The 10,466-nt window shown below is 38.6% G+C and overlaps 1 protein-coding gene and 1 pseudogene across 1 annotated transcript in view; one reads left to right on the forward strand and one right to left on the reverse strand.

The window, feature by feature from the left end:
- RNGTT (RNA guanylyltransferase and 5'-phosphatase) overlaps nt 1-10,466 on the forward strand; it is a 320,988-nt gene that overhangs the window by 236,246 nt on the left and 74,276 nt on the right. The window lies entirely within an intron of this gene.
- LOC102494256 (calponin-3-like) lies at nt 2,637-3,697 on the reverse strand (annotated as a pseudogene).

Consider the following 10,466-nt stretch of genomic DNA (forward strand, 5'->3'; position numbering starts at 1 on the left):
CCCCCCCATCCTATAGGTTTGACTAGAATTCTAATCTAGGCCTCCTTTGTAGTCCCAGCCTGTGGAGAACAGTATCTTTTTTTTTTTGGAGAGGTTTTTGCTATAGGGCGCGTGGGCTTGCCAGACAGACAGAGAGAGACATAGAGACAGAAAGTGAGAAATCACCCCCCAGAGGGGATGGTCACACCGCAGTCCCTTTTCCTCCATTCTCCTCTCGGGATCTTGGGCACGCACGCACACGCGCCTGGTGTAAGTTTTAAGCCACCAGGTCCGGGACGCGAACCGCGCTCGACTATGTGGGAGTCCAGTGACATAGCCATTACGCTAACTGCTGGTTCCCTCCGAGAACAGTATCTTGAAAGCATACCATGGTGACTGGCCCCACACAGTTAACTTTTTGGGCTACTTTGCTGGAGGAAGGGTTGACACGAATTCCCAGAGGCCTATTTTCTTCGGGAAACCTAATATCAACAGAGATCTTAGACAAGAGTCCCTGAATGCAGGTGTTAACAGGACATGGGCACAGTGCTAACAGAATCATTAGTGCCCAGAGGTTCAAGCTGGGGGGTCCTCCAACAAACCCTATTTTCCAAAATGTGTTTTTCTGTTGTTTTTTGTTTGTTTGTTGTTTTTAGTTTTTGCCATGGGCCTACATGCTAACCTGAGAAAGACAGAAAGACAGAAAATAAGAACTCCCCCTCCTACCTCCAGGAGGATGGACATACCACAATCCCTTTTCCTCCATTCTACTCTTGGGATTTGAGATATGCATGCATATGCACCCAATGTATTTTTCAAGCCATTGGATCTGGGACTCAAATGCATAGCCAGCCATGTGAGTTCCAGCTGCCCTAGTCAGCATGTCACTGGTTTGCCAGGAAGTGTGCATTTTTATGTAGTTGTAACTTTTTAAACATCTCAAAAGCAAAATTTTAGATTGACACTATTTCAGCTATTCCTATATATCCATATCTATTATATGTAAATTTGTTAACCACCATTTCCCCATATAAATGCTGACCTGTTCACTTCCTTTGATGCAAGACATACTGTGTCAAGGTCTTTCCATGATTTTATCACGGCAGGGAGGACTTCTTGTCATTTTTGTAGTGTCTTTGTTTATTGATGCAATCGATATCAACTTTCTTGATTCCTGGATCTTTGTGTTTATTGTTATGTGATAGCTCAGTTTTCTCATTTATTTCTGGAAAACACCTTTTTTGTGTGTGGTGAGGAGAAAGAGTTATAATACATTGGTTAAAAGGGAAGGAAAGTTAAGCTAAATATTTAATAGTCCTTCAAAGGAATTATAATTAATATTTCTAATGTATTATCTATGTCTTCCAAATAGTCCTTGTATAAGTGGATTCCTTTCCTTCCTTAGTAGTACTACTAGCACTAAAGAAAGATGGGTGCTTATTGCTCTCTCTCTTTTTTTGTATTAAATTTTTGCTATAGGGTCAATGCACACAAGGGTGAGAGACAGAGGGTGAGAGAAAGAGAAAGTGAGAAATCACCCTCCCCCCCCGCCAGGGAATATAGTCACTCCGCAGTCCCTTCTCCTTCTGCCAGCGTACACACACCTGGCACAATTTTCAAGCCACTGGGTCCAGGCCTCAGACCCCAGAGTCAGCCGCGTGGGATCCAGCATCTTAACCTTCACACTAACTGCTGACTTGATGGGTGCCTAGCCTATCTCATTTTCCTTAGGAAAGATGTATGAAGATTTTTCAGCTTAAACTGAATATACTTACATTTATTTATTTTTATCACCATGTGGTTAATTCTTTAGAAATTTATTTCAAGCTCTAGTTCATGTATGAAGCTGTTTTTATAATAGTCTTTTTCATGCCTGGAATGATTATAATTGAAAGTACGAGAGTCTTGGTTCATTTTCATCATCAGATTGCTTTTTTTTTTAATGTTCAAAAAATATTATAAAAAAGTACAAGGGAATAAGTTTATGCTGAGAAATGCAGCAGTAAATATAGTTGAAGAAAACAGAGCAACTCTACATTGATACATTGGCACAAATAGGAAGAGCCAATGTACCACCCAGACCTGAACATCGGCAGGCCATGTTGTTCATGATCCTTCGGAAACACCACTCTGAAAAGATCTTGTCAGTTTAGGGAAGAGAATGAGTATATGTATAATCACAGATGCACTGATCATGATTTTACTTAAAAATTAGCAAACAATACTGTAGAAACATCAATATTGGCAATTTGTAAGATGCTTCATCTTAGATTTAGTTGGCAAAGACCGCGTTTAGCAGTAAGCATGAGTTTAGTCTTCCATGTAGAAACCAGGTACTCTGAACTGTAAAAAAAACAGTTTCCTACTGTTGAAAAATACAAGTTTAAGTATAAGATTGTAAAAATGCATAGATTTTTAGTAAAAGAATTGGCTGTACAAGAGTACTCCCCTTTCACAGTATTCCTTTTACTTCATATGTGAGTTATTGATTATGCTATAGATTTTAACTGTTACAGCACTAAAAGGCAACTATTCAGGGAAGAGGCAGAAAAAGGAGAAAGAAATGTATCTAAGGCAATTTTTTATTAGGTACAATAATATAATAGTGTTTTAGGAAGACAAGATAAAAATTACTCAAGGCTAGCTTGGTACTTACTGAATAAAAACAACGGACTAAATACTGAACTTCTCTGTATGAATCTAATAATCAATGCCTTGGTCACCATATTGGTAATCTCTGGCACTCGCCATGATACTCCTCTGGGTATTCTTCCTGGTAATCGCTATCACTGATCTCTGATCCATTTGTTCCTGTTCTTTGACTTCCATCATGAATGACAGCTTCTGTGGGAGCAGCACAGTATTTGGGATCATGTACTTGCAGCCCAAGGCCATACACACTCATCCCTTTCTGGGAAGCAACTTTGTTGGTACCCATCTGTAGAGAAACAGTTAAGTCGTCCTCTGGTTGTAATGTTAGCTTCTGATCATAGATGTCTCTTCTGGTAGCTGGTGCTAACATCCCAGCCTGGCTGACTCCATTGTGGGTGTCCATCTGCAGACTAATTGTGGTCTGGTCAAAAGATTTGTCTGTTTGCATTTTGAGAACATAAAGGTGCCTCCCCGTCCCATAGGCTGTCCTATCTGCCTGACTGGCACATTTGTTGGTTCCCATCTGCAAAGCAATTACACTCTGACCAGCTTTTAATTTCCCTTCGTCAAAACACCTTGTTTGTTTTTCTGCGTACTTAACTCCAATATCAATGGTCGAAATCCTTTTGTTTTGGCCAGATCTACTAGTCACCAGGGTAGTCTGAACCTGGGTCATGTTTCCATTCTCAAAAGGATCATTTGCTTCAAATATGTCATGGGGCTTCATACCACAAGCCTGAATAGCTTTAATCAAGTTGCCAATATTCTCCAACCGAGGCCAGTTTAATGAGGACTCATTGACCTTCTTCACCGAGCCTGGCTGAAGCTTGTTTATAGTTTGAGGAGGATGTTGCCATCCTTTAGATCCATCTGGAAGTTGGTGCCGATGCTCATGCCTGTCATCACTTCTATCCACTTTTGAAGATCTTTCTGTGCCTGATGATCATACTTAGAAACAATCTTGCTTTTTTTCTTTTTCTTTTTCTTTATTATCGAAGCAATCTTGTTCTTGACGTCGGCGGAAAGCCTGAAGGCTGTAGGAAGGGCCCTTGTTGAAGTCGGTCATAGTGGTGTGGCAGCGTGAAGGAGGCTGCACTAGGGTCTGGAAGTGTCTAACCTTTGGTTACCCTGCTCCTGGCCCAGAGGAGTCACCACCGCAGGGATGCTCAGAACTCGCTCCTCTGAGTGGAGCAGAAGATGCCCAGACATGGTGACCAGAAGCTGCCTGTGCCTGGATGGCTGAGTCCGACTGGGTCCAGCAGAGCCTCTCTGTCAGCTCCTGAGTCTCAGTGGCTGTCCACCCAGATTGCTTTTCTTTCTTTTTTTTTTTTTTAAGAATTATTTTTATTTAATTTTATTATAATTTTTAAAAAAGTATTTAATTTTATGTATTTTCATTATTATTTTTTAATTTGCGACAAGAGAGAGAGAAAAGTGAGAAAACAAGCCACCAGGTCTGGGACTCTATCCATGGTCGGCCATGTGAGAGTCCAGCTCCTTAATCACCATACCACCTGCTGGCCTCAATCAGATTTTGAAACTATCATCAAATCTGTAAGTACAGATTTGATAAGCAATTTATAAACAGCATTGTAGATCATCAATAGTGTACTGTAAAGAAAAGATAAAGTATTTTGGATGATGTTAGTTATGGCAAAAATAGGTAAATAGAATCTAACTTAGCATTTCTATTCAGGATGCCTTCAGTTTAAATTAACAATCTTTTTGCTACACCAGTAATAAATGAATAGTTGTTAAAATTTAGCTTAAATAAATACATATTAATTAGTTTAATTTCCTTCAGTTTTACTGCACCTTTAGGTTTTACTCTTACTTCTTCCTTGTAGACAAAGAAAGCGATTTCATTTTATTTTAAACTACCTTTATATTTGCTTCACTGAGTTATATTTTTACCTCGTAAAATTGTTGAAACAGTTGTGCCTACCATTGTCAGATATTGTAGTAAGATTCTATCTTAAAAATATACTGAGTTGGAGACCAGCAGTTAGCGTAATGGCTATGTCGCTGGACTCCCACGTAGTCGACTGTGGTTTGAGTCCCGTACCCGGTGGCTTAAACTCACGCAGGGCGCATGTGCGTGAGTGCCCAAGATCCCGAGAGGAGAATGGAGGAGAAGGGATTACAGCGTAGCCATCCCCCTGGGGGGTGATTTCTTGCTTTCTATCTCTCTGTCTGTCTCTGTCTGTCTGGCGAGCGCATGCGCCCTATAGCAAAAAACCTCTCCCCCAAAATATACTGATTTGTGTAAAATAAATAAAACTTAAAAATACAGATAAAAACGCACTAGTTGAAGGCTTTTTAGCTTCCATTTTGCTGCTTCGAACTATTTAAATTAAATTATGGCATCATATCACTGTACCTGTCTTACCTGATATCTGACAAGAAATCTGTTAGGGCTATTTCTCATTTACAGTGACATTTCTTTCTACCTGTCTCCAAAATATTTATGTATTGTGTTGTCTGGAAAGTCATGACACGTTTTTGCATGGAAAAATGCCATGACTTTCCCAACAACCTAATATAGATAAATTTGCAGTGTCTTTTTTTGCTCATTAGCCATGTTTATCTTATAATTAAGATGGTACCTTGTAAAATGAAATGTAAAGACACTTCTATTTTCTTGTAAAATTAATCTGACCTCAGAGGCAACACATTGCTTTATTTCACTTTACCATCTAAGACAAACTTCTTCTTATCTATTACCCCAAAAGTCATTTAATGCATTGATCAACCCTTTTTTTTAACATTATTTTTAAAATTTTATTTTTTTAATCTTTTTTCTTCTTCTTTTTTTTTTTTTGTGAGTTTTTTTTTGCTGTAGGGCGCATGTACTTGCCAGAAAGACAGAGAGAGAGAGACAGAGAGACAAAAAGTGAGAAATCACCCCCCAAGGGGGCTGGCCATGGCCACAATCCCTTTTCCTCCATTCTCCTCCTGGGATCCTGGGCACGTATACACATGCGCCCAGCATGAGTTTAAGCCACTGGGTCCGGGACTTGAACTACAGTCAACTACGTAGGAGTCCAGTGATGTAGCCATTACGCTATCTGCTGGTCCCTATTTTTAAAATCTTAGTAAATCACATTTAATCACTCTACATTTTTTAAAAGAATCATTTTATTAACTTTATCTATTCTTATTATTATTATTATTTTCCAGTTTTATCAGAGAGAGACAGAGAAAGAAAGTGAGAAAGCAAGCCAGGTCTGGGACTCGAACTGTGGTTGCCCATATGGGAGTCTAGTGCCCTTAACCACCATGCCACCTGTTGGCTTCATAATCATTCTACATATTTTTTTTCCCAGAGTCTTTTTTATTGGCCACTTAGAGCTACAATATTAGCTATTTCCACCAGAAAGTCTGCTTTTCTTTGTGCTTTTCCCTCCTGTGTCTCCCAGCTCTGCAGAACCCGCTCCCAGGAACACAGGCCTAGAAAACAAAAGAGTCAGCCCTATGGGGTCCGGCCACCTTACCCTGTGCCACCCCCATCTTCAGAGAAGGTGTCACTCTACATCTTTACAGCACGTAAAATGTTTTTTCTCAGCACGAATACAGTGCACATTAGTCAAGTCAAAGATAGTACTGTATACGTTATCATGAGCAGATGGCTTTTCATTTCTGTGTCTGTTAAATGTTTTTTCCCTCTGATCCTCTCCTTCTCAACCCCTATTAGCCATCTCCTCTTATAATGTCTCTAGTATCTATAGTTGCCCTCCCTGCTATTTCACGTTCCAGTCTTTCAGTTTCTGCCATAAAGTTCAGACATTCAGTATATATTGAGCAGGGACATACAGTTCTTCTCTTTGATAGTCTGGCTTGCTTTGCTTAGCATTAAATTTTCCGTATTTCTCCATTTTATATCAAATGTCAGGGTCTCATTGCTTGTTTATGGCTGAGTCATATCAACCCATTTTTAGTGTTACGTGCTAGAAAGTGAAAGTGAAAGGAGGCTCTGATCTTGTCAGTTCTGTCACAGTAACCAAACTTGGAATATTTAAGTTTGATTTCAAGATAAATTAACTCTGGTCCTACTAACTATAATCAGAACATTTGCAAAATCATGTTTGTTGACTACCATGCTACAGATGACATAAGATGTTTCAGTACCAGCTAAAGATAAATAAAATACAGTAACATTTCTGAAATTTGATGAATACTTCCATTTTTTTTCCCCCCTCTTTTAGATGTTTGCCATTGGGTGTGCTCACTAGAGAGACAGAGAGGGAAAGTGAGAAATCACCCCCCTAAGGGGACGGTCATGTCACAATCCCATTTCTTCCATTTTTGTCTTGGGATTTGCCCACATACCAAGTGTGTTTTTCAAGCCATCCTGTCTAGGACCCACACATCAGAGTGCCATGTGGGAGCCAGTGTCCTAATCACCACACCACCTGCTGGCACTTCTGAGTTTGTTTGTTTTCTATAATTAGATTGAGAATGGGTTTTAGGGAGCTGTTATACTTCTTCATTATTTCTATCTGTGCTTCATCTGTCATCTCATTTGTAAGAAAAATTCTTTAAATTTCCCTTAGACCAGTTAAGCAGGATCTTGTTTAAATCATGCCAAAACTTTAGTTGTTATTTTTTGTTTTGCATATCAAAATATTTTATGAAAAGGTAATCTACATTCAAATTTCTTATACTCATTTACTAACAAAAATCATGTTTTTTTTTTTTTTAAAGACTATTAGACTAACTATATCACTGGTTAGTTCCTCTGGATGGACGTATGTGTTGCTTTTTGTTCAGTTTGCTTTTTCTTATTTACTAAGCAGCCATTGCTTATCCGTCCTGTTTTGGGCACTATAATAGAGACTTGGGATTATAATAGTAAATCTTATATGATGACGTCTGACAGCATTTGATAAGAGATTTTTAAAAAATGAAAACTTTTTATCAGTGGCTCCAGTTTTGAGTCATCTTGTATCTAAACAAATAGTATAAAACAAACATAGGCGTTTGTGCTTAACCTGCAAGGCTTTATTTTCAGGGTTTAAGTCCTTTCCTCCTCCTCCTCTTCCTCCTCCTCCTCCTCCTCCTCCTCCTCCTCTTCTTCTGCTATAGGCTATGTGTGTTCATCAGAGACAGAGAGAGAGAGAGAAGGAGGGAAAGTGAGAAAGCATTCCCTAGGGATATGCCCATACTACAGTTCCTTCTCCTCCATTTTCCTCTCAAGATTTTGGGCACGCATGCACACACGCCTAGTGTGCTTTTCAAGCTGTAGTGTCTGGGACTTGAACCATGCTGGCAACTATGTGGGATTTAGCTGCCTTAACCAACATGCCACTGGCTGGCCCACTTAAAAGTCTTTAATTGTCATGGGACCAGCAGTTAGTATAATGGCTATGTCGCTGAACTCCTATGTAGTCAACCACGGTTCAAGTCCCGAACCCAGTGGTTTAAACTCACTCTGGGCTAGTGTGCGTGCATGCCCAAGATCTCGAGAGGAGAATGGAGGAGAAGGGATTGCAGCGTGGCCATCCCTCCTGGGGGGTGATTTCTCGCTTTCTGTCTCTCTGTCTCTCTCTGTCTTTCTGGCGAGTGCATGTGCCCTATAGCAAACCCCTTCCCCCCCCCAGAAAAAAAGTCTTTAATAGTCAGAAGACAATCTTAGTGCACAGTCCACATGAGTTTATAATAGAATTTGCCCATTTATCTTAGTTTATTGTAGTTTAACTATTTCAAATTGGCTGCCTTTTTGAGAAGATGAACTCCCAGGAATTGGGATCATATATATTTCTCTGTTACCTGATCCACAGTATGACATGTACTATAATAAATATATAATAAGTGGTTGGTTAATGGATGATGCAATTTCCATGAAGAAAAAGAAGATGCGGGAGAGCCAAGATGAGTAGAAGTTAAATCTGATTTTCTCCCATTGTTACTTTTCTCTTTTTTTTCTTTTTTCTTTTTAAGAAGCAGACCTTATTTTATTTTATTTTTTATTTTACATATTTAATCACTGTATATCACAACAGCTTGTAAAATGAATTTTCCTAGCATAAATATACAGCACACTAGTCCAGTCAAAGATACGATCATATACATTATCATCAACAGACAGTCCTAAGAAGCAGACTATATTTATTGAAAAGACACTTTTTTTCCTTTAGGGAGATTTTTGCTATAGGGTATATGCGCTCACTGGAGAGACAGAGACACAGAAAGCAAGAAATCACCCCCCCTCCCCCCAGGGGACGGATGGCCATGTTGCAATTCCTTCTCCTTCATTCTCCTCTTGGAATCTTGGGGGCACACACACATATGCACCTGACGTGAGTTTTAAGCCACCCGGTCTAGGACTCAAACTGTGGTCGACTACGTGGGAGTCCGGCAACCATTATACCATTGAAAAAGATACTTTGAAGAGGTTGAATAGAACTTTTTGAACCCTAAACTAATTTTATCACTTGGAGTTGACTGTGTTCTGGGAAATTAATTATCCTTAATAAAACTTCTTAATGATTAAAACAATGTCTGCACAGCATGGGAGTTAAGAACAAAGAGTCAGAGGAAGAGAAGTTTGATTCCCAGTTCTACATCTATGCTGTGTGCCCTTAGGCAAATTGGTCATTTCTATTAGCTTCTGTGTCTATTAAATGGGAATAATTATGTTAGGTAACTCATGGGGTTCTTTGACAAGATTATATGACAATCATAAATTCCTAATACTAAAGGAGTATTCAGATTAAATTAATAGCAGAAAGATGAATGTAATATAAAATTAAGCTTAGAATAGGGCCTTTCACATGGAAATTCTTGGTAACAACTGTAATTTTTATTATTGTTGTTGCTTTTGTAACATATTTCATTTAGCATAATGTGTACAAGGTTCATCTACATTATAGCATGTCAGCAGTCCATAACTTTTTAAGAATAATTACTATTTCATTGTATGTATATTACTAGTTTTTGTTGTTGATGAGCATATGGATTGTTTTTGCCTTTTGGTTATTGTGAATAATGCTGCAGTGAACATTGATGTACAAGGAATTGATTTGAAAGCTGCATTTAAAAAATCATTTTATAAAATTACTATTTTATTTAACTATCCTTCTGTTCTGTTTAAGTCATTCTAAAAGCCTGGTTAACTTGTGTGAGGAAAAGGTAATATATGACCACTCTTTATGTTTTTTTCTGAGCACATTCTAAGATTGTTATGACTCTCTGGGGCTAGCAGGTGTTGTGGTGGTTAAGGGTGCTTGACTCCCACATGACTGACCGTGGTTTGAGTCCTGGGCCTGGTGGCCAGCTTTCTCACTGCTCCCCTACCGTCTCTGGTCAAATTTAAATAAGTAAAATTAAATAAAATAATTCTTAAAAAAAAAAAGGTTGTTATGACTCTGACCTATTTCTAGAATTCACATCAATTACTTAATAGAATGGAAGTGATGGATGAGAAAGTGTTAAGATTATTAGGTCATCTTCATCTCACTTTGTGGGGAAGATCAAATTATGTAAATAAGGGAATCTTTAAGTTATTTTTAAAGTATGGTCATACTCAGTTAAGTAAGTTTCTATTCATAATTTTAAGACATTTTAGTTATTCATGCCATATCATATTGCCAGCACTGTAAGAGTATGTTATGTTTTCTGTGGACATCTCGTAATTTCCTGTTTTCTTGTCATCAGCCCAGCACATGAGATTCTGGAACTTTGCTTTGCATAGTTAGCATCATAGATGATAGTTATGTTACTGAGAAGTATCTCAGACGTTATGTTAACTCTTAAATGATCAAGGCATATATCAAGGATAAACATAGTAATTAGAAACACAGTTAGCCTTCTAGTCAACCCCTTTTCTATTTTTT

The sequence above is a fragment of the Tupaia chinensis genome, unplaced genomic scaffold (genome assembly GCF_000334495.1).
Source record: "Tupaia chinensis unplaced genomic scaffold, TupChi_1.0 Scaffold000444_1, whole genome shotgun sequence".
Taxonomy (NCBI): Eukaryota; Metazoa; Chordata; class Mammalia; order Scandentia; family Tupaiidae; genus Tupaia; species Tupaia belangeri.